Source organism: Balaenoptera ricei, chromosome 4, assembly GCF_028023285.1.
Source record: "Balaenoptera ricei isolate mBalRic1 chromosome 4, mBalRic1.hap2, whole genome shotgun sequence".
Classification (NCBI taxonomy): Eukaryota; Metazoa; Chordata; class Mammalia; order Artiodactyla; family Balaenopteridae; genus Balaenoptera; species Balaenoptera ricei.
The window spans coordinates 2183691-2211613 of NC_082642.1; the positions used below are offsets into that span (position 1 = coordinate 2183691).

General features: G+C 42.3%; 1 long non-coding RNA gene across 1 annotated transcript in view; it reads right to left on the reverse strand.

Moving 5' to 3' along the window:
* The window catches only part of LOC132365154 (uncharacterized), a 46651-nt gene that overhangs the window by 14839 nt on the left and 3889 nt on the right, over positions 1 to 27923 (reverse strand). Inside the window, exon 2 of the long non-coding RNA XR_009503048.1 lies at positions 7784 to 7939. This is a non-coding gene — a long non-coding RNA (uncharacterized LOC132365154). The remainder of the gene's footprint in view (positions 1 to 7783; positions 7940 to 27923) is intronic.

A 27923-nucleotide genomic window follows, 5' to 3' on the forward strand; every position in this document is an offset into this window, starting at 1 on the left:
AGGTTTAGGAATCATGCAGATCTCGGAATCTCACCCCCTAGTTTATTGGAAGGACACTGAGGCTCATGGATTCAAATCATTTACTCAAAGTTTGCTGCATTCGTTTGCTAGGGCTGCCATAATAGAACACCACGGACTCGGTGGCTTAAACAACAGAAACTTATCGCAGTTCTGGAGGCTGGAAGTCCAAAATCAAGGTGTGGGCAAGTTTGGTTTCTTTTGAAGCCTCTCTCCTTGGCTTGCAGACAACCAGCTTGTTGCTGTGGCCTCATGTGGCCTTTCCTCTACTCACACTCCTCTGGGGTCTCTCTGTGTCTCCACAGAGAGGGACCCACCCGCAAAGCCTCATTTTAACATAATCACCTCTTTAATGTCCCTATATCCAAATACAGTTGGAGGTACTGGGGGTTAGGGCTTCAACATGTGAACAGGCGCGGGGGGGTGAATAATTCAGTCCATAATGGTTGCGCTGAACTTTCTTTACACAATGCCAGGTGTCAGACTACGATCCATGCTCCCTGACTCCTAGGTGTGCTTTCTTACCACAGTGAAAGGAATATCGAACTTCTGTGTAATATCTGTATGGATTATGATGAAAATTGTTAGAAGGAATCAGAGTAGCATTTAGAAAAGGGTGGAGGTGAGGTTTAGCAGGAATGTGGAGGCTCCAAAAAGCCGGTCTGATCTGCCAGCTCTAGAACCCAATTATACAGAGAGGGCATCTTGATTTTATGATCCAGAAAAATGGAACATTTCCACACTATCTAATAATAGAGGATTGATTGGCATACCCATCCACTTGCACCCTTAAAAATTATGAAGTAGATATATGTGTTTCTTAGCATGGAAATATAAGCATGATGCAATTTTTTAAAAGTTTACAAAGATCACACAACTATATGGTATGTTCTGCTTTTAAAACATACATATATGTACCCATGTAATTACTGGCAGTATACACATTAGTGTATTAGTATTAGTATTGGATACTTAGATTATGGAAAAAAAAATTTTTCTCTTCATTTTTTTTTCTGAAAAATTTTAAATAAATCTGGAAAGTTTGTATATTGACTACTGAGAAAGGTCTCCATATCTACAGGTCACACGTGGGGACTTTTTTTTTTGGCTGATTAAGCTGGCAGCAATGAGCAGCAAAGCAGATAAACTCTGGGCACAAAAAACTGCAAACCAGCTGCTTTCCCAAGAGCTCTCTCTCCATTTGACGCAGAATTCTTATTTCAAGAGGAATCATTTCTGCTTTTTCTTAGGGGCTTGGCACCCTGCCTTCCCTCTCTGTAAAGGAGGGGAAAGTCTTTTATTTTGTACTTCCGGCTTTTCCAGTTGCTGTGGGAAGCCAAGCCCATCCTGCTCTGGAGGCAGAGGCCAGGAGCTGCATAAGCATGGAGAGCCCGGCTCTGGAACTGACGCATGCGTGGTGCGCAGCTAAGACACCCGCGTGTGGAGCCTGCAGAACTACCGAGTACACGCACGCCTGGCCCGGTTGGCTCCCTCTTCCACATGCCAGTGAAGTGTTAGACACCAGTAGCAAGCCATTGGGGTTGTTGGGCAATCTCTTTTCCTTGTCTGCTCCCCACCCTGAGCGCATACCCTTGACTCTGCCGATAGCCTTATAGCTATCACGTGATCAGCACATGTGCATCACAGTATACTGAGTGTTTCACCCGTGCCATCCATTCTGGAGAAGCAGCAGTGAAGAGGCTGGCAGCGGCAGAATTTTAGGCACCTGACAGGGACAGGCATTAGAGAAGGGCCCTGTACTTGGCTTATGGTTTGAAGCTTTCTGGAATTATTTAATGACCATTTTCCGATAGCTTTTGCCTCCTGGAGTTTTCCTCTTGGCAAGCTGAGGCTAGAAAGCGAGTCGTGACATGCCCAGTGTGGTGGATGAGTGGTACCGGCATGGATCTGAGGTTTCGTCAGCCTTCCTGATCCCTCTCAGAGCCTTTGTCCTGAGTCACCAGCACTAGCCAGAGGAGAGGAGTGGCAGGGCCCTGGGAGGAGGTGACCCATGTAAGAATGAGTGTGAGTTGGAAACTGGTTAGGAGAGCTGCTGGCTGTTGTGCATTTTTCACCTGCTGCTTTAGGATAAGCAGGAGCCCTCAGAAGTAAAAACATGTGGCTTTTTTTTTTTCTTGGACCTTTGGAAACCCAGTGATAAAATAGCAGAGTAACCAATGAAACTCTCTCTGAAGCACTAACAAGCTTAATGCTAACTGCAGTAGTATTCCTGGAGGAAGATGCTATTTGATTTTCAGGGCCTTCAGTGTTGCCATTTTTGCTTACAAAGAAGTGAGATAAATGAAAGCAATGGCACAGATTAAGTAAATTCTTTTGTGGGAAAAGTCTGAGTTCTCATATGCTTTCAGTTATTTTAGTCTCTTGATTATATCAACTGATACTTAGCATCTTGTTTTCATAAGTGGACAATGTTATAGTTTATTTCTATTAGCAATTAGGAATTACAATGTAGATGCCAGATCAGTAGTATAGAAATTAAGTACAGATTTGCCCTAAGGCAACTTTACTTTTATTGGTCAACGACATGGTGAGTAGTAGAGAAAAGTTTGTTTGAAATATACTTAAGTGAATGGAAGCCATTGCTGTATGATTCTAATGGATATGGATTCTTTGTAGGAGAATAAATCTGTCTTCGTCTACAGTGAACATTTATTTAATTTCCAGTCTCCTAACTGGGGCTAGGAACTTCACAGAAGGAAGATCATGGAATCAACACAAAGTTGTTGAGTGCCAGCTCTGTTTAGGATACTGTTCTGATCACCTCCTATTCACCCCGTCATTGAAGGAGGGATTCCTCACCCAAAGTAGTACAGGATGGCAAACATACCACACCTGGCCCCAGACAGATGAGATGGACAGCAGGTTATTAGTCACATATACTCACAGCCTGTGGGAAGACATCACACACCATGTAGGGCCACATGGGGGTTGCTCTTGGGAGTTGAGTAGACAAGCAGGGGCGGGAGGAGGTAGGCTTTCTATTAACCAGAGGGTAGGGTGACCCCTGGTTCCCGTGGGAGGATGTGATTGGCCTGTTTGAACAACTTCACGGCTGACAGGGAAGTAATATCCATCAGGTTGAGGACCAGGGGGAATGAAGCTGGTGGGGTTAATAGGGGAACGACCCAAGTGGGGTGCCTTACCCACTGGGTGGGGGACATCTGGCAAAAGCAGGAGAACTTATGGTTAGGCTTCTGGGGCCCCGTGAGGCTCGAAGATGTCAAGGTAGCCCATGAAATTTTAGGCCTTACGCTATAGATACAAAAGAAGAATAAGACATGTTTCCTGACTGCAAAGAGCTTGAATTCTCCAGGCTGGGGTGGGAGTTGGGGATGGAGGTGTGGGAGTGTCAAACTGTTGTAAATGGTTCTGATGGTAAAAGCGCGGGAGGACTTCTGAGCATATCCAGGAAATACAGTACAGTGACTGGGACGGGTAGACTTCATAAAAAAACATGGAGCTTGGGACTTCCCTGGCGGTCCAGTGATTAAGCCTTCACCTTGCAATGCAGGGGGTGTGGGGTTCGATCCCTGGTCAGGGAGCTAAGATCCCACATGCCTCGTGGCCAAAAAAACCAAAAAAACATAAAACAGAAGCAATATTGTAACAAATTCAATAAAGAGTTTAAAAATGGTCCACATCAAAAAAATCTTAAAAAAAAAAACCAAAAAAAACAAAAAAAATATGGAGCTTGGCTAGAACTTCAAAGATGGGTAAGATGCATAGTTAGTGGGGAGCCAAATCAGGAGGCATTTCAGAAGAGGAATGAGATTAAAAAGTTCTTGCTTATGTTTAAAGAACATTCAGTTCATGTATTTGACATATACTTACTCGGGGGGACAGACAGCACAGAGGATAGGGTAAGAAAGAAGCTCTAAGGACAGTGTGGGCCTTGCCCATCCGGCTGTCTGGTCCGAGTTGGGCATGAACTATGGGCAGTGGTGTCCCAGGAAGGCCAGAGCCTACCATTCCCTGGGGGCCTCAAATGTAGACTTCGGCTATAAGCTCCAGTGAGGTAAAACAACCCCAGAGATACAGCAATGGGAAAAAAAGATGTTCAATTTGTAGTTGTAATTGTTGCAAATATTTAAAATATGCCACAATTTCAATGCCTTTTTCAGCATTTATTTTATAATACACCAGGACTCTGAAAAAAAATGGAAGTAGGCCTGGTGTCCCTCAACTTCAGAAAGGCCCTACCGGCCAGATGGCTCCCGGTGGCGTCCAGCCCACCTTGGTCAGGGCCCATCTCTGCACTCCCTCCCCTTGGGTCCACGCCAGGCATTCCCATCTCAGAGCCCCTGGAGAACTCTGGGCTCGTTCTCTCCTGTGGAGCAGTGGGTACTCAGTGCTCCAGCCAACTGAGCTACCCAGCGTGTACGGGCTGCCACAAACAAAGACAGAAGTCTCTAAATTACTGAAGGGACCACTATGTTCTTCCCAGTACAGGGCAGTCATTTTTGGGTTGTCCAGTACGAGTGTGTACCCTCTAAGATATTTATCAGAGACTCATTTCACCTCTTGTACTTGGCAACCAAAGCACATTGATGCATGCTAACATGCCCTCCGCTTTGCTCTAATTTTATAACCTAAACACCCCCCTGAGAGAAAAGATAAAGGGGTGTTCTTTGGCTCCAGGAAATTCAGTGGGACTTAACTTTCTTTTCCTGAATGAATGACTATGTGCTATGTATTATTTATTTGTGAAACACCAAACAGTTTAGCTGGGATGATATAAAGAAAAAGAAACCGCACCATATCTTCAGGAATCAACAATGACAACAACGGAAAACTTCAAACATGAGAGAGAGAGAAGAAAAAGCCTTTCATGGATACAATTATCCCAGTTGGCAGCAATGAAGTCCAAAAGCTATAATACAAAATAGCTCAAATTCTCATGGCAAGAAATGAACTTGTTCCAGAATAAATGGCTGTATAGATGAGTCCAAAGAGTTCCAGTACAACCAAATTAATAGTTTGAGTTGGGGGAGGGGTGTGTGTGTGCAAACATCACATTAGCCATTCTGAGAACTGTTTGCAGATTTTAAAGACAACTGTAACTACTTTCACGATGACCCCATGGGTGTTGATGTTCTCAGATCTGGACATCAGGAAGTCTTTAAGTATGTACTAGATCAGTCAGAAGGAAGCCACGGTGACCCTAAATGCAATTATGAGTTCAGTTGACACCTCAGTAGGAAAACAAAATATCCAAAGTCTGTTAAAGACTCACTAAAGCATATAATGTCCTGGAACAGGGAATCATTGTACTGTACATTCTTGCAGGAGGTGTAACATTTCAGATGTGTTCTTTCAGACGAGATTATTTGGGAAACAAGTGTATAAGAATCATAAGACTGAGATAAATGCCCACTTAAATCCTGAAGAAATTCTGATTTCGTCTTTGGATTGTGATTTTCTTTGGAAGCCTGAGTTGCTTTTGAACCACAGTGCATGCTTAAAACTGACCAAAGGGGCTTTCACATGAATCTTGGGGAGATATAAATGTGAGATTAGAGGATACTAGACTCTGAAGTAATGTGGGAATTGCTAAAACACTAGTTGAGGCCCTGGATCTATTAGTGTCTCTGCTCCTGACTGGCCTGGTGAGCTTTTGAGCCATTCTTCCTGACTCAGGAGGTACTATGGTTTCCTCTTTCTCTCTCATTCATAAAAATGTATTATCTGGAAACTAAGGTAGCCATATGAAAGAGGAAAGAGGAATCACACAAACAAATGCACACAACTTCATTCTGAGAGTACCAGAAGGTTCATTTGTAAATTAGTTCTTGTACATTACACATGCACAAGCACGCACGCGTGCACACACACGCACACAAATTTATTTTTTAAATTAGAGTATTACATTTGCTGAAATGCATTTGTTTTAAATCCAAATATCTTATCTACTTAATGGCCTGTAAGTGGCTACTTTAGTGTGTCTGATGAAAAATACATGACCATACCTGAAAAAGCTTACGTCAGAAAAAGAGCCCAGATTACTGACACAGCACTACCCCCAATGTATATGTATTTAAAGCACATAAACAGATAAACTTCAGTTTTTTTGTTAGAAATGTTCATTGACTAAGTAGAAAGAGCTCAAAACAAATATAAACAAAGGACCTGCATTAAAAAATCATCTATGTTCAATTCAGTTATTCAAAAATGCTTATCTTTAAGCCAGCAGTATTTAATTTTAATATGGAAAATGTCTTAAATTTTGACAGCATGCCTGAGTGAGAATGTGCAAATCATATACAATCCCCATGGAGATGACCTGGTGACCCTTGCACTTTATTTAGGTCAGTGTGGCCAGAGCAGGGCCTGCTTCTTCCCCCTCCATGCAAATGCTGTGAAGGGAAGAAGAAAACTACAACCAATCAGGAGTGAGGGGTGGGGACGCAGGAGAAGCCCAGCAGAGCGGGGAGCTGGCAAAGCCTGCCCTGGGGAGCCCCAAGACTTTCCGGGCCTGCAGTGGTGCAGCCATAGACAGACTGTTTAAACACTGTCCGCGTGCCCAGGTGGTGCGGTGGGCCCACGTGGCTACCGCCTGCCCCCCCCAGCCTCATGGGTGGACATGTGTATTACCCAACACGTGCACTCATCAAGGGGGTAGAAATACAATTCTAGTTTTCTCAGATGAGGACTATTTACAGTTATCTCATCTCCCAGCTTTCTGCTTGGCCCCCGCTCCGGGCCTCCCTCTCCGCCGAATGATGCCGGGTGAGATTTCAACACTCCCATCTGATCCCCTGGCTCCTTCATGAGGGCCCTGGGCTGACTGCATAAAGGGCGAACCCCTTAGCTTGACATCCAAGCCCCGTTGCAAGCTGGTCCCAGCCTTCAGCTCTGGCTGTGGATCCCCCACATGCATTTGCAGCTGCACCGTCTTCTACGAACGTACTTTTTCCTTTCCTTTTATTTTTTATTGAGGTATAATATGTATGAAGTTCATTCATCACAAGTGTATGGCCTTACGATTGTCACACATGTCTGCATCCATGGTTAACCACACCCAGACCGAGACATAAAACATTCTCTCCACTCTTAAGTTTCCTGGCCTATACACACCCCACCCACCACCCCGGGTTTTGCCTGTTTTTAAACTTTATATGAATAAAATGATACAACATGTATTACTTTTTGTCTGTCTTCTTTCAACATAAATGCTTGGGAAGTTCACCCATGTTGTACAAATATTTAGTTCATTTTGTCTTGCTGAGTAGTATTCCACGGTATGGGTACATCATAATTTATCCATTCTCTTGCTGCTTCATCATATTTCTTTTGGCACTTAGCATAGTGGAAGGTTTGAAGAATAAGGCTCACTGAGGCCTAGCCACTGCATGGGAGGTGGTTTCCTGAGGCCTCAGGGGGCCTCGTCCTAGCCTGAAGAGTCGGATGTGAGCCCCTATTGTGAGATGACACAGAGGGGCCCAGAGCAACTGCGTGCTCGGGACTCAGAAAGTCAGCACCCATTCATTTATTCAGAATGAGAAACGTGACCGTCATATACTCAGGTGAAAACATTTCATCTATTTTTTAAATGGTTCTGTGATATTTATGTAGCCTTTCTTCCAAGGAACTATGAATACATTTAAATAATGAGTCGCCGCAACATCCTGGGAAATAGACTGTTGGAATTTACAAATGAAGAATTTGGGACAAACGGAATAACTAAGGCTACCCAAGGCAAACTAAGGGGAAAAAACAAGGAAAAAAGCATCAGCTTTAACCATACCTCTGCTTTGGTTTTCCTCAGTCCCAGCAGGCAGGGCTGTCAAGTGGTTAAGGCTTCAGGCTCTGGGCAGAGGGTATGGATTCAAATCTGTGCTCTGCTCCCACTTCTGTGACCTTGGGCAAGTTACACCACTTCTCCATGCCTCAGCTATGCCACCTAGAAGAATGGGATGATAATAGGAGTTCAATGAGCTGACAGACAGAGGCAGAGTGATTCGAACAATGCTGGCATGTAGCAAGCAATTTAAAAATGCCAGCTATTATTATTGCCTTGGTTTCCATAAATTGTCACATTTCATTCTCAGAAAATTGGATCACATTTAGGCATTACTAACTACTAAGGCCTCAGCTTGAAGTCATGATGATCAAACCATCATTTTTAAATTCCTGAGGGACAGGTAGTTCTAGAGAAGAAACAGTGTCGGCAATACTCAACAGATTGTTTTGATGGCAACTAGAAGATTAGGAAAAAAAGACCCAACATTAGTCAAAGTGTCCCAAGGTGATTAGAATGTTTTAAATAACTATATTGTGTTAGGGAAACTGGTTTATATATCTGTTCTGTTTTTGCTTTTTCAAATACTGTTCTAGAAAGGCAGGGAATCTGAAGCATTATTAAAGCTGAGGCCTTTTCTGGGATTTGCTAAGGAAAGTTCACAATTCAGGGCTACTAATTAAAATTGATTCTACTTATTGTGTATAACTTAGGTCCTAATGAGGTGAGAAACTGCAGTAAAATAATTAAAGAATGGAAATACCTTCTCTGAATAAAAAACAAAACCAGGGAGGCTTTATATTCTCAATTCTATCTTGTTTCTCTTCAGCTGAATTTGTATAAAAAGAAAGCAGCTCTGAGAACAGGGAGATGGAAAATCAAAACAAAATCTTTCATGTAATTAGTTTATACAATCCACGTAGGGCAAATAGAACACCTGTGAATGGTAGAGAATGAAGTCTTTGCAGGCATTGAAAGGTAAGCCACTCAGGGACTTTTAGCTCAAGACCGGTCCAAAAGTAAAAGTGCACAGGAAAGGATCTGATTCCAAGCCAGAATGACATGAATGTGACAGTTAAGCTTGAGTGTCAGAGGAACCCAATTACATTTTGATCATATACACATATCGTCCAAAGGTTACTCTTAAAGAATAACTTGTATCGACGAATGTGTTCAAGTTCCACACTTATAATGAGAATAATTATTTTTGGATAGACAGCAAGAGTAACAAAGAAAGAGAAATACTGAGAGAGAGAGAGAGAGAGAGAGAGAGAGAGAAAGGGAGAGAGAGGGGGAGGGAGGGGGGAGAGATGCAGGAAGTCAATATCTCCATGTGTTGGATCTTCAAAAACACGAAAGGCCCAATGGGACTTCCTGGAAAAGGCAAATTCCAGGTTGCCAGTTCTTGGTAAGATTTGCGTTAAATACAGTGAGTGGGTGGGACATTGGGTCTCCTGGAACTGAGATCACAATCTGGCGACCCTTCACTGAAATCTACCTTTTGATGAAATCTGCCATTTTTGATGATCTACACCGGGTTTAAAAATATTTTTGAACCCTAACTCTCACAAAAGAAGATGTCACATTTTTTTAAAAATCCCAATTTCTGGCTTCTCTCACAAACCCTGAGGTTCCGGCAACACTGGGCCAGTGTTCCTGCCCACCAACAGCTGGCAGTCGCTGAGTGGCGTCTCCCACTCATCTTTTAGCTGCCAGGCCCTGGAGGATTTTGAGGTTTCACCCTTACCCAGGGTATTTATGTTGGTGGAGGTGTCTTAGGGGTGAAGAACAGTAGGACCTTAGGAAAATCTTTGTCGAGGCAAAATATATCTGAAAGCAAACAGATGGGAGTATTGTGGGATCTCTTCGGGAACCCTAATGGACAGGTCTTTGCTCTACCTGTAAGATGGCACCAATCACCTCTCGGGTCGCTATCAGGGTATAAATATTTGGATAACCACCTCCAGACTGAACTTCTCCAGTCCAGGGTACTCGGTCTACTTCATCATCACGTCCCCAGTTTAGCACAGTGCATGGCACAAAGTTGGTGCTTAATAAATATTTATGGAATGATTAAAAGATCAGATGACTATAATGTTCTCCACCCTCTAAATTGAGCACAAGAAGGTATTTGCTTTTTTTAAAAAAATAAAAGTAGTTCAGTTCTCTGGGTGTCACCTCTTTCTACCGTACACCGTACATTCACTCTATGGACCGTTATGACCCTCAGGAAGTTCACCTCCTGCTAACCCGCAAACTAGACGGGGAAATTACTGGGCCACCTCTCAACTCCCTTCCAGCACTTTAAATGAGCCTCCCAGGAAATGAGCCAAGTATACCAACTGATGACCAGCTGCTCTACAGGGAGGAACACAAGGGATTTGTTGCTTGCGTATCTGAGCAATATAGCGTTTAAATCAGGGCGCACCCAGTTTCCACAAACTCAGTGAATAATTCTTGTGTCAACCAGCTGCTTTTGCTTTGTTAAAAGGAAGCTGTTTGTCAGTGTTCCAATGTACTTGGCCATATTTTCCCCAGGATAATGATGAGCAAATGTTGGCTGTTTATATATCCTGCTTATAAATCAGGAATTCCAAACTCAGAAGCCTACAGGGCCAGGCAGGTAGTAGACATGAGTGAAAGTTGCTGGTACAGGCAAGAGGGACGGCCATTCCACCCCTACAAGTAGCTGAAGCTAATGCAGAAATCTGGGTCCAGTGTTGCTAGGTCTTCTGATTTTTTTAAGTGAAGCCGGGCATCTGACTTATACAGACAGTAAACAACACAACAAAAAAAGGCCCAATTGAGCAGGCCAGATTGAGCCCCTAAACCCTCAGGTTTTTGAAATCTCTTGAAATCTTGGCTGTTTAGCCAAGTAGGGGGTAAATTTCCCTGGTGAAGGCTTTTATGATAAGGAAGACACCTAAGGCACCTTGGTGGTCCGTGCATAGCAATAGAAAATCTCCCTTCCCCCCCAGCTACAAAGGGCCCTAGGATCCTCTGAAAGGAAACCTAGCTTTTATTTTTTTCTTGGATTTATTTTTAATGAGGCACTTTGGAATCTTTACGAAAAAAGAACCACATAAATGTGAAGTAGTTAACTCACAAAACACCCATGTGGGAATGAATTAGTACCATCAGCCAGAGACAACAGCACAACTCCTCTGCCAGAAACTGAAACTGTCATGTGTATCTGTACGTGTATGTGTGTGTATTTTTTTTTTTTTACCATAGGTGGTTAATATTTATTTTAAGAATGCTTTTTTATTCCAAATCAGGTTTTAGTAGTTTTTTTCCTTCATCAAATAACCATGGGACAGAAATGCATCCCTTGCCCAGAGCTGTTTTGTTTTGAATGTGGGGAAGGAAATGGGAAAACTTTTCAGGCTTTGATCCCTGGACCAGATTACTTTCTGACTCACAATGAGGCCAGAGAAAGGACATGTGAATAGAACAGACACTGAGAACCTTCACTGGCCAAAGCCATGGCAGTGGTACGGGCTCCTGTAGCTTGATTTCTTCTGTTTTATAATAATAATGAAAATAAAGACAATGATACTATCATTTCCATTCTGCCTGTGTGTCTTACTTTGTGGGGAAAAAAAAATGTTGTGACTAAAAGCCAAGCCAATTCTGATTTTTAAATTTTCATTTGTAAATTGGAGATGTTAATCACTACCTTGTAGGATTTTTGTGAGCATTGATAAGTTTAACATCTATCGAACACCTAGAAGAGTACCCAGTACCTAGCAGAACTGAAAAGACAGCAGGTGGTAGTATTGCTATTATCAATACTTCCCACTTTCATTTATGCTTTATGACCTTGCTGCTCTGAGTGTGGCCTGGGTCAGCATCCGCTGGGTGCTTGTTGGAAATACAGGGTCTCAGTTCCTTCCCCAGACTTACTGGCTTAGTCTGTTCAGGCTGCTATAACAATTTAGCACAGACGGGTGGCTTAAACAACAAATGCTTATTTCTCACAGTTCTGGAGGCCGCAAGTCAGAGAGCAGTGTGCCAGCTTGGTCAGGCTCTGGGCGCGTGCCCTCTTCCTTGTTTACAGAGGGCGGTCTCCTTGCTGTGTCCTCACATGGTGGGAAGAGAGTGAGCTAGCTTTCTGGCCTCTTCTTATAAGAGCACTAATCCCGTTCATGAGCACTCCACCTTCACGACTTAATTACCTCTTAAAAGGCCTCACCTCCAAATACCATCACCCTGGGGATCAGATTTCAACGTATGAGTTTTGGGAGATGCAAACTTTCAGTCTATAACACCTATTTGAATCAAAATCTGAATTTGAGGAAGATTGCAGGTGATCCATGTTCCCAGTCAAGCTGGAGAAAGCTTAGCTTTATAAAGTGTACTTTGTACATTTTATATTTTAAATGTCCTTAAATAGTGTTCTTGAACTTGAATTCTTTTGTACCATCTACACAATGTTTGCTGTCTGTGTTTCATCTTCACCACTGTTAATACACATTTTGAATAGTCCTAATTTTTAAAAAAAGACTTTAGCTTGCTCCTGAACAATGATATAAAAGGTTTGATATCCTAGTTATATTTATTTCTAATATAGATTGAGATAAATAATTAGCTATTAAGCAAAATATGTCCTCATGCATCAGTAAAACCATCCTGGGGCTTCCCTGGTGGCGCAGTGGTTGAGAGTCTGCCTGCTAATGCAGGGGACACGGGTTCGAGCCCTGGTCTGGGAAGATTCCACATGCCGCGGAGCAACTAGGCCCGTGAGCCACAACTACTGAGCCTGCACGTCTGGAGCCTGTGCTCCGCAACAAGAGAGGCCGCGATAGTGAGAGGCCTGCGCACCGCGATGAAGAGTGGCCCCCGCTTGCCACAACTAGAGAAAGCCCTCGCACAGAAACGAAGACCCAACACAGCCATAAATAAATAAATAAATAAATAAATAAATAAATAAAAATTAAAAAAAAAAAAAAAAAAAAAACCATCCTGGGTATCGCTATGGCAGAGGTCCTCAACACCTGGGCCGGGGCCTGGTACCGGTCCGCGGTCCGTTAGGAGCCAGGCTGAACAGCAGGAGGTGAGTGGCAGGCCAGCGAGCGAAGCTTCATCTGCCGCTCCGCATCGCTCCCCATCGCTGGCATTACCGCTCGAACCATCTCCGCCTCCCTCGTCTGTGGAAAAATTGTCTTCCATCAAACTGGTCCCTGGTGCCAAAAAGGTTGGGGACCACTGCCCTATGGCACACACACTATCTTTTAGGCAACATTCTCCCAGGAGGTCTCACTATTTATAAGAAGGTTGTGCTCAGTGATTTAATAAAGTGAAGGGGTTTTTTTTTCTGATCCGAATAATCACTCCCTGGTTTTTCTATTTTGTCAATTCAAACTGAGGCTGCATGATGTGACAGAAAAGATTTTACTTTCTATCATGTATCTGGACCAGATTCCTTCCTCTCTTTTTTTCTTAACTTCCACCGGTATCTATTCAGCAACCACTACATGCCAGGCTTGTGCTTGGTATGAAAGACACAGTTGAAGAAGACAGTATTCCTTCCCTAGGGTCCTACCGTCTGGTAGTTGTGGTAAGTGTAGTAGAAAGTGACGAAGATTATGGTAAAGCAATGCTCAGGACATCATGGTGGCACAGAGCAGAGCACCTGACCCACCCGTGGGGTCTGAGCAAAGTTTCCTGGCAAGAAGTAGAGTCTTAGCTCAAACCCAAAAGATTGGCAAGGGGCAGAGGGGAGGGCATGCTTAGAAGGGTATACATCATGGGCAAAGCTGCAGACCAAGAAACAATGAGGCAAATCTCCCAGAGTCTCAGTTTCTTCATTTGTGGTGTGAAATAGGAAGGATACTTACCTCATTAGGTCACTTAGAACAAAAACACTAAGGTATGTGTTCATCTGTGAGAATTATCTGTCTGCATTTTCAGAGATATATATAGAGAGAGAGAGGGCAGCAGTGCTAAGTAATAGCTACCATTCCACTCCTAGTTATATACCCAAGAGAAATGAAAATATATGTCCACATAGAAATTTGTCCACAAGTATTCATAACATCATTATTCATATTAGCCAAAAAGTGGAAACAACCCAAATGCCCATCAGCTGATGAATGGGTAAATAAAATATGAGATATCTATACAATGCAATAATATTTGGTAATAAAAAGAAATGAAGTACTGATACCTGCTACAACAGGTATGAACCTTAAAACATTATGCTGAGAGAAAGAAGCCAGAAACAAAAGGTCACATATTACATAATTCCATTTACATGTGATGTCCAGAATAGGCAATGTATATTCAATAGATTCTTATAAATCTATAAGGACAGAAAGTAGACTAGTGGTTGCCTATGGCTGGAGGTGGGGTAAGGGTGGTGAGTGCCTGCTAATGGGGACTGGGTTTCTTTCTGGGTAGAAATGCTCTAAGATTGATCGTGATGATGGTCATACAACTCTCTGAGTATACTAAAAACTACTGAACTGTACACTTTAAATGTTTGAATTGTAGTATATGAATTATATCTTAATAAAGCTATTTTTTTAAAAAAAGTAATTGCTAACACTCTCAAAGCATAATCTAAGCACAGTTCTAAGTGTTGTATACTGTATATGTTAACTATTTAATTCTTACCTTACCCAATGAGAGGTACCATGATGGTCCCCAGCAGAGACTTCCCAGGAGCCCACAGCCAGTAAGTGGAAGAGCTGTGATATGAACCCAGGATGACTGGTTCTGGCAGATACATGCTTAACTTCCACTCTACACTCTCCCAGCTTGGGAGCCATCAAAAGAGTTCGTTTTAGATTCACATAAACCTGGGTTCTGATCTCGCTTACCAGCCAAGAAATCAAGGGCAAATGACTGAAGTCAGTTTTCTCATATGTTAAATGGAGATAATAATAGTGCATATCTCACAGGGTTGGTGTTTAGTACAGGGACTATCTGTAGTAAGCCATTATTAATCGTGAGGTCCCTCTTTTATGTAGTATTGTCACCGCTTTAAGAACTGAAAAGCACCCACAAATCGAAGCAGCAGGCAGCCTAACGTCGTGGAGACTTGGAGAGTCGGCTTATTATTTCTGCAAGTACAGAATTTTCCACATAGAAGTGGCCTGGTAAACTAGTGGTCTGACACCCTACCTTTTACATAACTTCAAATTAAAGGTTTAAATGACAATAAAAGTATTTGCCACATGCGCGAAGCATTTGAAATGTTGAGGATTTGCTTTTTTATTGCACGAAAATAAGCAGAAGTGTGAGACGGAAAGAAATGTGTCACTTCCCCAGCACTGACCTGAAAGGGCAGAGTGACCTTACACGAGAAGAAAAACGCCAGTAATTTCCAAACTAATCTAATTTTAAATTTCTGGATTTTTCATTTCATCTTGTGGAGATGTACTTATTCTTGGAAGGAAAAATAAAACCACAAGGACAGGAGTGATAAATGAAGTTATAGAAGTTTTGCTGGCAAACTCACACTGCCCAGTGCTACAGAGCTCATTTGCAAGGCAGGGAAGCCAATCAAAGTCCACTGCAGTTCTCTCAGTGCCCAGAATGTTTCTTTGAGTACAGTTTGTGTCCAGAATTTTTTTTTATTCGGGAAGTAGCACAGTTTGCTATGGTGTGATTCAGTCTCTTCTTTCATCTCCTACAACTTTCCTTCTAACACTCAAGGAACCAGCTCCCCCCGCAGATTTCCACCCTGTGGAAAATGCACCTCCGGCCATTCAGCTGTTCAGATCATCGTTGATTCCTCCTTTTCTCTCCCACATCCAGCCTATGGGTACATTTGGCAGGCCTCCTCCAAAATATATCTTGAATCTTTTCACTTTTAACTTCTTTGCCACTGCTAGTCTCAGCTACCTACGTCTCCTTCCCAGACTACATAATTAGCCTTTAAAAGTTCCCTCTGTCTCCACTGGGCTCCCTGGAGTCATCCCTCCACAGAAAAACCAGAGAGAGCTTATTTTTTAAGTTTTTTTATTTATTTTTTTGGCCACACCCCACAGCTTGCGGGATCTGTGCTCCCCGACCAGGGATTGAACCCACACCCTCAGCAGTGAAAGCTCGGAGTCCTAACCACTGGAGCGGCAGGGGATTCCCCAGAGAGATATTTTAAAAGCTACTCATTGGGTCAATCTCCCGCTTTAAACCTATCAAAAGTCAAAATCCAAACAGACGGTTGGAATATGAAAAGGTGTCTGACATCATTAACCATCGGGGAAAGTAAAATTAAAGCTACAATGAGAGCCTACTGCACACCTGCCAGAACGGCTACAATTTTAAAAGTTAAAAAGATTGACAATACCAAGTATTGCTGAGAATATAGAGGAACTAGGACTCTAGACACTGCTAGTGGAAGGGAATATGTAATGAGTTCGGAAAATTGTTTGGTGATAGCTAAGAAAGCTAAACATATGCTTACCCCATGACCTGGCAATTCCACTCATGGGTATATATATACACCCAGGATAAATGAGTGCCTATGTCCACTATAAGATGTTCAAGAATATTTATAGCGGCTTTATCTATAATAGACAAAAACTGGCAACAATCTAAATGTCCATCAACAGTCCAATAGATAAACTATGATGTATTTATATAACAAAGTATAACAAGTAATAGAAAAGAGTAGACTCCTGGGACTTCCCTGGTGGTCCAGTGGTTAGGACTCCATGTTTCCACTGCAGGGGGCACGGGTTCCATCCCTGGTCGGGAACTAAGATCCCACAAGCTGCACGGCGCAGCCAAAAAAAAAAAAAAAAAAGAAGAGTAGACTCCTGGCACATGCAACAACAAAGATGAATCTCTCAAACAGACAAATGAAGACAGACAAAAGTTTGTACTGTATGATTCGATTTATAAGTTCAAGAATAAGAAAAACTAATCTGTAGTGATAGAAGGCCAGCTGGCGGTTACTTGGTCTTTACTTTTGCTGGGGACTGGGGTGGAGGGATAGCTAGACAGAGAAGTGGCATGAGGGAAGCATCTGAGGTTTGGAAATATTCTGTATCTTGAACTGGGTGGTTGTTTCCTGAGTTGTGTGCGTGTTGTCATCAAGTGGTGTACTTTCTGTGCACCTTACAATGTATGTTTTATTTCAGTTTAAAAGAGTCAACAGCACACTAATGCACTTAGGATGGAAGCTACATGTGATGTCATGGTCTGGCTCCCACCCTCTTTTCCTCACCTCATACTTCATTCCCCTTGTTCTTTATGCTTCTCTACACCAGCCTTCTCGTTTTCCCTCAAACATGCTGCTTCCTACCCATTACTCCATTTTATTTTCTTTGAAGCCTCTGCCACCATTTGAAATTATTTTATTTGACTACTTATTTCCTGCCTTCCTCTGGAGTACCTGCTACATGAGGGTGGGGTCCTTGTCTATTTTATTCACTCTCTATCCCCAGCGCCTACAATAGTGCAATTGTTGGACTCAGATATTCGTGGTATGGATTCATGACATGATCTTCAAATATGTGTAGAAAGTTACACTTCTGGGGGCTTCCCTGGTGGCGCAGTGGTTGAGAATCTGCCTGCTAATGCAGGAGACACGGGTTCGAGCCCTGGTCTGGGAAGATCCCACATGCCATGGAGCGACTGGGCCCGTGGGCCACAACTGCTGAGCCTGCGCGTCTGGAGCCTGTGCCCCGCCCGCAACGGGAGGGGCCGCGATAGTGAGAGGCCCGAGCACCGTGATGAAGAGTGGCCCCGGCTTGCCACAACTAGAGAAAGCCCTCGCACAAAACAAAGACCCAACACAGCTAAATAAATAAATAAATAAATAAAGTAGCTATTAATTTTTTAAAAAAAGTGAAAGTTACACTTCTGAGTGTTTACAATATCTTGATATTCTTTTTTTTTTTAATTTACTTTATTTTTGGCTGCATTGGGTCTTCGTTGCTGCTTGTGGGCTTTCTCTAGTTGCGGTGAGCGGGGGCTACTCTTCATTGCGGTGCGTGGACTTCTCGTTGCAGTAGCTTCTCTTGTTGCAGAGCACGGGCTCTAGGTGCGTGGGCTTCAGTAGTTGTGGCATGCAGGCTCAGTAGTTGTGGCTCACGGGCTCTAGAGCACAGGCTCAGTGGTTGTGGCACATGGGCTTAGTTGCTCCATGGCATGTGGGATCTTCCCGGACCAGGGATCGAACCCATGTCCCCTGCATTGGCAGGCAGATTCTTAACCACTGCGCCACCAGGGAAGCCCTATCTTGATATTCTTAACAATATCTCAGCTACTGTGGCCATTTTGTAAATATCCTGTATGACAAATGTATTCATTCATTGCCTCTATAAATATTAATGAAATGTTCACTACAAGCAAAGTTGATTTAGCTGTATCATCTGGTGGTACAAGGAGAGATTAGAGAGGGAGAATTAAAAATACAGAAGACAGGAGTAGGAACTGAGGGATTATGTCCTAAAGTTGGTCTATTAGTGGAAGAAGGGCATTGCTTCATGTGAGACTGAAACAGAAATGTGGCTGGGGATATACATGAATTTATTGGTGAGGAAGTGGACATTTTTGAGAGTTCTTACTTGATGGCTTCTATTTCCTTTGAAGTTGGAGGCAAGGTCATATGCTTAAAAAAGAGAAGGGCAAGAGTAGGTGAGGGAGCTTGAGACACTGCAGTGGTTTTATGTTCTTCATGTTCAGGGCACATGTTCTTTGGTGCATGAGCACCTTCCTGCCTCTCCCAGGTTGAAGGCCTGCAGGATGGTGCAGTGGTGAGATAGGGAGGGAGGGAGCTGTGGGTCTTCATACAATATGGTTGAAACGGGAAGTCAAAGACGCAGGTGAAAGGCTGTGAGTCAGGAGGAACTAGGAGAAAGGAAGAGATCCATCCAAAGGCTGTTGTAACATCTAGATCAAGATGGCAGAGTGATCACACAGAGAAACTTCTTTCTTCTTTCCAAGCACAGATAAAAACATTTTGAGAAATCTAGACAATGATAACATGGGACTTTGGGGAAAGTGGTGAGTCAGGAGGAAAGTTACACTGTTCTAATGTCTTGTCCAGGAGGAGGCTGGAGATATGGATTAGCTATTGACTTCGTTAGGAAAATATAAACTTAAGTTTGTTAAAACCACTAAATGATTAGATATAGAATGTGTAATTTCCGAACTTGTTGAAGAAAATGAAAAGGAATTAGGAAAACCTGACAATCCAAAAGAAGAATAGAAGGGAAAAAAAGAAGAGTCTTTATACATTAGAAACTATAAAATGTCAGAGATAAGTTGTTTGATTCCTAATCACAGTGAAAAATGAATATTTTTAACTTGCCTATTAAACGATGGGACTCTTAGATTGGCTTTTTAAAAAATCCAGTTATCCACACTACTTGCAAGTTATACACCACAAACAAAATAACATAGAAAGATTGCAAATAAAGGGATGGGAAAAAAAGATATACAGTACCAGGAAATTAGTACCCAGAAGAAAGCTGGCTTAGCAATACTAATATCAGATAAAGTGGATGCTAAATTTAAAGTATTTCTGGGCACAAAGATTTTATACAGATTATGAAACTATTCACCAAGATAGTATAAAAAACAAATTTGTATGCCTTTAACAGAGTTTTTGTGGATGATACTGACGATTGGCTCATTCAACGCTACTCCAACCCTCTGTTTATTGTGGTAAAGACTACATTTCCCAGTTTCCTTTCTCTCTGTGACCAGGCTTCTGCCAACCAGAGATGTGGAGGGTAAAAGAAAACACTGTGAAGTGGTGGCCACGACCTCCTTCAGTCAGGAAGGGTGGTGGAGGCTCTTGGTTCTTCGGTGACCATTGTTGGAAGGGTTCTCAAGTCCTGTCTCTATAGCACTGGAGGGGTCAAGTGTCAGGCAGCGTCTGGCTGTGGGGTTTCTATAGGATGTTGGATATTTCTCCTGGCTGTGTTGTTCGCAGGCTGGGTAACACCTAAGCTTGGCTCCGTAGTCTCTCTGAAATTCTGTAAGCTACCTTCTACCCTGTAATAAACCCCTCTCTGCTTAAACTAGTTGGAGCGTATCACAAGTTGTTGTGATATCTGCTATGCTAGACGTAAGCCTGAGTACGACCAGCACTTAACGGGATTCTAACTCTGATGGGGGAAGTGTGGAATCCTGGTGGACTTCCTAGAGCAGGTGACAGCTGCAATGAGCTGAAGAGTGAGCTGGAATTAGCCAGGTGGAGACAGGAGGGGTAGGAGAGCGTAGATGGAGAAGGAACAGCACGTGCAAAGTGGAGCCCAGGAGATGCAGTGCTCTAATTAGTTCAAGGTCCTTAACACAGGATGAGGAGTATGGAGTGAGGGAAAAGGACACTGTGGCCAGGTCAGGGGAGAGTCACAAATGACCTTGCATGCCAATTCGAAGACTGCAGCTGTTGTTTATCTGTCTGCTCAGCACCTTGGCTGCTTCTCCCTGGATCGTCCCCTCCGCTCTTCCCCCCCAACACACCCACATTCCCTTTGGGGAGCTGCTGCGTCTGCATTCGAATCAAACGATCTAGATGAGACTGCCAGTCACACTAGCCCTTCTCCCTGATGCCAGGGACAGTCTTGTTCAAGTCTGACCATCAGGGTAGACATTCCTATGATCGCGGCGATGGGCCTAAGGTGAGCCTGTGAGTCAATCCATACCTGTCAGAGTCCTTCCCAGGATTCTAAAATTTTCAAACTGGCTCACAGAGTTGTAGATTCTGGTAGTCATTGTCTGCATCGTGCCCGCCACCCCCAAGGAGAAAGCCTAAGTGTGGTGCAAGAGAATTCAGTTAAATAGGAAAAAGTAACAATGAGAAAGGGGAGGGGAGAGAGAGAGAGAGAGAGAGAGAGAGAGAGAGAGAGGTGTGGGGCAGGGTGCGGGGGAGAAAGACAGGGAGGGACAGAGGCAGAGAGACAGATAGAGGCAGAGAGACAGATAGAGACAGAGAGACAGACAGAGTTCTAGCAAAGACAAATACTAGGATTCAGGCTCTGACCTCTCCACAGCTGCCCTAGTTCCTGTAGCCCTTCTGTCATCTAATCAAACACTGACCAATACGCCTACTTATAATTAAGTTGCTCATACAATTCATTTATATATATTTTAGTAAACATTTTCCCCCTCCTCCTCCTCTTCTTCTTTATTGTCTTCATTTTTGTTCATTTTTGGTTAGGATATAACATTCCATTGAACTTACATATCTTTATCTATTAGGTTATTTCCAACATGTCAAACATTCAGGAAAAATAACTCTACCTATAACGATCTTAATCAGCATTGTGAGGATTTGATATAAGGGAAACTACAGAAAGTCAACCAAATGTCTTAATGAAGGTTTGAGAGGAAGAGCGATCGACCAGGTAGAAAAACTGAATTTTTATGCAACTGCCAATTCTTAAACTTATGGGTTTGGTTGCAGTGTGTGCAGGGAGTGGCTATTGCGGTGTGTCTTCCCTGCTCCTTCAGTTTTCACGAGGAGAGGTTTTCCTGGTCTCTAGCTTCAAAATGTATAAGACTATAATTCGTTGTAACAAAGGTATCACGATCAATGTGATCAAAGTGGGAGAGCATTATTTAATAAGTGATAGTGAAAAAATTGGTTATAGTTTTAGGAAAGAAATCAATGTAGATCCTCATGTGACAGCTAGACCATACCAAATCCAATATGGATTAAAGAGATCAGAATGTAACAAATCACATCAAAAAAAGACTAGAAGCAAAAATACGACTTTGAAAAAAAAAAATACGACTTTGTGTTAGGTATCAGTGAAGAGAAGTACAAAAGGGTTTGGAAGTACTTTCTAAGCTTGAAAGTGTTAGAAGAAATTTTTTAAAAGAAGAGATTAAATAAGCTTGACCACACAGTCATTACAAATTTCCATAGATGTCTTACTCTCCCAGTTAATATGTCCTCAATATAGTTAGAAAAAAATCTTGCATCAATATGAAAGACAACATATTACAGTTGACCCTTGAACAAATGCTGGTTCGCACTACGAGGGTCCACTTAGATGCAGATATTTTTCAATGGTAACTATTATAGTGCTACACAGTCTGAGGTTGGTTGAATCTGGGGATGCAGAGGAAACGCCGATAGGGAGGGCTGACTATAAATTACATGCGGATTAACCCTCCTCCCCCACTGTGTTGTTCAAGGGCCAAATGTATTATATAAAATGCTCATTCAGATAAATTGAAATCAGCAGAAATACAATTTCTGAGCACCTAGCCCAGGTCAAGTCTATGCTGGATAGCTTGCAAACATTCAGTTAAGGTGGCCATCCCCAGTTGGTCCAGGAAGGACCTGAGGGTCGGAGGTGTGAAGGTTCTTGCATAGTCACTCACCTCAAGGGTCATGCGCTGTTTCTGCCTATCCATCATATGTTCCCTCCCAGCCCCACCCTGGCTCATATTTACACCTTGATTTCTTTCACGGCCCTGCCCCTGGCCCAGGAGATGGGTCCTGAATAGTCTCAGTTATTGAAGGTGTGGACCCATTCCTCTTGCCAAGTGATTAGGTTTAGGAGTGGACAAGTGCCAAATTCTGGCTAATAAAATGACAGGGAGAAATCTTCTCACGGGCTTGTGGGAAATAATTCCTCGCTCCTATAAACAGACAGTGCTTTCTTTGTCTTTTTCACTCTACCATTTTGTATTCCTACCAGGCTTATATGAAAATGTAATGAGTTGTTCCACATCTTTGCTGGTCCTTGGTATTGCCAGTTTATTGTTTGTTTGTCTCTGGGTTTGTTTGTTTGTTTCGTATTTTAGCAAATCTAATAGATGTGTAGTGGTGTTTTGTTGTGATCTTAATTTGCATTTCTCTGAGTAATGCAAAACCAAACAAGCAATACCTAATGCAATAAATATCCTAAAGAACTTAACAATGTTTGTGAATTTAAATGTATTGATCTTTTTATGTACTAATTTCCCACTGTTTTTTTAGATTACAAAGTTCTTTCCCAATGAGAAAACAGAAGAAAATTCACCTACACTTTTAGGGTTGTATGTGGATGTGATACCTGGAGATGCTACAGACATCTCGTGATCATCAGAGGTGGGGCAGGGCCAAGTCTCCGCAGGGAAAAAGGCCGGAATCCTAATCATACTCCACCCCCCCCCCCCCCCGCCACACCCGGCCTGCCAGAGGCTCTATTTGGGGCTGTATCATGTGGCAGATAGTACATTTCTTATTTAGTCACATTGAGCCTGGGTCTTCTGTTGCTTGCCACCAAAGACCTGGTAACAGCAAGTGAGTGGAAGCACTGAGATTTGAACCCATACACACAATTCTAAATGAAAATATAACCTATTAACACACACGGAAAAAAGGTTTAACCTCATTAGTAACCAAAGAAAAGTAAACTAAACAACATTAAGACTCCATTTTTTAAAACTATTACATGATTAAAAAAATTTTAATGGGGCTTCCCTGGTGGCGCAGTGGTTGAGAATCTGCCTGCCAATGCAGGGGACACGGGTTCGAGCCCTGGTCCGGGAAGATCCCACATGCCGCGGAGCAAATGGGCCCGTGAGCCACAATTACTGAGCCTGCGCGTCTGGAGCCTGTGCTCCACAACAAGAGAGGCCCGCGCACCGCGATGAAGAGTGGCCCCCGCTTGCCACAACTAGAGGAAGCCCTCGCACAGAAACCAAGATCCAACACAGCCATAACTAACTAAATAAAAAAAAAAAAAAAAAAAAAAGCAATGTTTAAAAAAAAAAAAAAAGATCATTGATTTAAAAAAAAAATTTTAATGGTAAGTATTGTCATACTTTGCTGGTGTTTAAGAAGCTAAACCATCACATCTCCTCAAAAATAACAACAGCAGCTATCATGTATTGAGTGCTTACTATCAATACATGACAGATACTATACAAAGCGAGCAAACTTGATTTAACTTAAAACAAGCTCATAAAATAGATATTGTTATCTCAGTTTAAAGATAAGGTTTGGAGAGACCTGCTGACCTTGCTGAGTCCTCACAGGGACAAAGGGTGGTTCTCTGGGGTCCCATCACTCTACAAAGTGAAACAACGTGTGCCAAGGGGACTGGCAAAATAGGGGCACAAAAAAAGAGGGAAAACAGGTAGTAGAGTTTAAAGTTTGATAGTCAAAAAAATAAAAGCATTAAAGTAGTCATCACAGGGAAATATCTATTCCTTAGCCTTCCTCACGATATATTTTCAGCTGGGTATTGAATTTATTTTGAGTTACTTGTTGGGGGCTTGGGCTGGTGGCACCCTTGCCATTGGTGAGCTTCTCTAAGGGTCTCACTGCAGCCCCTGGAGTCAAGATTCAACCCAGATCCGACTCTAAAGCCTGTACTTACAATAAAGACTACTGGGACCCAACTTAGAAGGCAATTTAGCAAATTAAATCAGTAGCCTCAAGAACACCTATATTTCTTAATCTGTTAAATTAAATATTCTGTTCTACCACACATAACAAATGTGAAAAATTGTAAAAGCATTAAGAATAACTGTGTTAGAGGCAGAGTTTTTAATAATAATAAAAATTAGAAATTCATACAAATGTTTAACCATAGGGGCCTCGTTAATTAAATTATGTAATGTAACTATTACAAATAATCTTTATGAGGACTTTAAGGGGGAAACTGTATTATATCAAATGGAGAAAAAACAACACATAAGAGTATAAAAATTATTCAGAACTGTCAAAAAGAAAATTTTAAAGGTGTAGAAAAAAAAGATGGAGAAAAAACATGCTTAAAAATGTTAACAGAGACTAGATCCCTGTATAATGGGTGATTTTCTCTAATTTCTTGTATTTTCTGTAATGAGAATGTTCTCTAATGAGTACTACTTTTAGAACAGAAATACTCCTAATAATCTTTATTTTGAAAAAGGTGTAAAGGTCTCGGAAAACATTTTTATTTAGATAGTAAAAATTACTGAGGGGTGGAGGGGCTTCACATGAAGACATTCTAATTGCGATTCCTCAGCGCTCAGAGGAAAGGCTGGGAGGAGTCACTCACAGTTTTCTAGAGCAGCCTGACATCAAATATTTTGCCCCTCTGTCAGCTCATGTGATTCAGTATTTGGTTCAGGAAGCATGACCATGGGAAACTTATTCAAAACTTATATATTTATAAAGTACCTGGGTAGGTTACATATGTTTCTGGATCGCTAACCCCAGAAATATCTAGGGAGGTGCAGAACTCTCTGAAGCTTGAGTAGCAAACAAAAATTCTATCATGGAGTAAATCTACAAAGCTCATTAATATAATTTATTAACAGTCGCTCCTTCTTTCTGGAAACTCTCTCAGTGTCTACATCACCCAGCGATCTCTCCTGGTTTTCCTCCCATCATCTCTGGCCGGTTCTTCTGTCTCCTGTGAGGCTCTCCACTTTGCACTTCTCCAAAATCTACACGCTCACCTTGTCTCTCCCAGGCCCTCAGCTCCTCTCTCTACACCCTCGCCTGGACAACCTCGTCTACTCTCTCAGCTCTTGCTGCCCTCTGAATAGTAGTCAGCCTCTAACAGCCCCTAAAAGCTGGTATTAATAACTTAGAAATAGGTTTAATATAAACGTTTTCATTAGCCTTCATTTTTAAATAACAGATGACTCTCCAAAATGGTTGTCAAAGAACAGTGTATATGTGTTATCTTTTGATTACCTTTTCTACCAATCTGACTATCTGACTGCTGATGTTTCAGAGTGAGGGTGACTAGATCGTCTCCTGTTTCCAATGTACTTCCTCTGAAGTTATTTCACCATAGTTTTAACCATTGTCCAGTCAACATAATACTTTGAAAAATTCCCTTGAGGAAGTCACATGTTGAAGAAGGCACTCAGGGTACAGCCACTTCATGGCCCACCCTCTGGCCATGCCTAATGAGGGACCAGAGGGACACCTGCTAAGCAGAATGGCTATTCCAGGAATGAATTTGTGTATAAATGGAAAACATGATAACCCCCAAACTGTCCTTCCTAAGCAAACCCCACCTTTCCTTGTAAATGGTTTACATAGTGTTTGATTTTCATTGCTTTGCATTGTCTGAGAATCAAGGGATTTGTGCTTTCAGCCCATCAAAAGATTTATGATAAGGCACATCAGCCACTTCCCCTTCCTCTTTCCCTCCCTCAGAGGTCCCCCTGAACTCTTTTTTTTTTTTCCTTTTGGCCACACCTCAGGGCACGTGGGATCTTACTTCCAACCCCCACCCCCTGCAGTGGAGCGCTGAGTCTTAACCACTAGACCGCCAGGGAAGTCCCCCCTCCCCTCCGAACTCTTTAAGGCAATTCTCTCGCAACTGCACAAGCTCAGCTCAGTATTGTCCTGTCCTGCACACCCTGCCCTTATTGTGCTTGTTCAGTCGGTAGCCAATCGTTTCAGCTCAACAAATATTGGGGGTGCCCACTATGTATGAAGAGCTGTGCCAGGCACTGTGGAGAGCAAGATAATGGGACAAGAACCTTCAAAAGTGAATCATTTCTGTCCCTTTCCTCTAGCTTTCAGGCCTGAGCTGAGCTGTCAGCCACTATCCCCAGATACAAGGGCTTTGTGGTTGGAGCTCAGGGTCAAAACCAGTCAGAGGCTGGTGCTGTTTACTGTGTTCTTGATCACAACCTTTATTGCAAACTTTAACTTAGTACACACTTAGGTGTAAAACACCCTGAATTCAGAATTAGACATGCCAAACGCTCCCCAGCTATTCTGACCTCATGCTTTAAATATTCTTTCTTAGATCAAATATACTCTCTCCGCTCTCCTTTCCCATCTAGCAGCCTCCTCGGGCAGTAACATGACTTAAATCTAAATAAACCATTACTTTCACTAGACAATTGGCTTTCTGTGGAACTAAGTGAAAAAGATATGGAGACACCCGCAAGATCATAACCAGTCCATTGTGGTTTCCTCTTTTATAGCAAGTTAGAGAGCTTGATGATCATTGTAACTATTCCTTATTATTATCAAATACTGACACTGGTTTCAGCCTTTAGACCATTTTTTTTCCTCCAAGTTGCAAACAAAGGCGTGCAGACGTTGTTCTGCATTCATTACAAAGAGCCTTGCATTTTCCTCCATGAATTTCATACTTAGTGCCGTGCGGAAGCCCCTCACAAAGAGTAAGCGCGCAGAGCCCGCACCTCCCGCTGGAGAGCGCAGAGGTTCGCTGGGGGAGGTTTGATCCGAGCTGCGAACTCCCCCTACCCCATCGCAGTAGCGCCATCTGCAGCGTGCGGCTGGACCGCCTCCAAGTAACTCACTGCCTGCTTTAGAACTTTTATGGGCCTGCTTTTTGAAAGCGTACTCATTCCGTATGCAAAGGCTTGGATACATATGCACACCAGCAGCCTGTATGCATGCAAAATGTGCAGATGGGCAAAGGAAAATGAAGCCAGGGGTTTGGCGCGAAGACAAATGATTAACCCTGCGAATTTCTAAAAGCCACATAGGAGCCCTGTGGAAAACAGGGCTCTCTAGAGAACTGGTAATTGGAACTTATTTTAGATTTCAGAAACTGTAGTTTAATAAAAAGCGTAAGAAAAACAGACTTTAGAACTTGATTTTTTTTTCTGGCATTGCTCTCTTTGAAAACAAACACCTGAAAGGTCACAAAATTTCAATCAGCTGCAAGATGACCAAATTTGATCTTTTCTCCACAGCTATCACCACACATGAATCACACCTCCTTAGTGGATATGGTGCAAGAGAACTGGAGGATAGCCTTCCTTAAATGAACAAACAGCTGCATGATTCTTTTTAGGAAGGAAAAGCAGGCTGAATTTGGGGTACCATACAATAACTTATAATACATTTTCAAATATTTAATATGCCCATCGTATTTATAAATACATAATAGATTTTGCAAAGGTATACCAAGCCTTTTTAGTAAGATTGTTTATTTCAGAATAGTTTAGAGAATTAAAATGCTTAGATTTTCAGACCATACTTAGGTCTAAGAGCTTCAGAATTAGTCAGCATCTCTTTTTTTCCCTCCCTTTCTTTTTTTCTTTAATTGAAATATAATTGACATATAACACTGTATTAATTCTAGGTGTACAACACAATGATTTATGTATATATTGGGAAATGATGACCGCAATAAGTTTAGCTAACATCCATCACCCCACATAACAATTTTTTTCTTGTGATAAGAAATTTTAAGATCTACTCTCTCAGCAACTTTCAAATACACAATATTCTTAACCATTAGAGTCA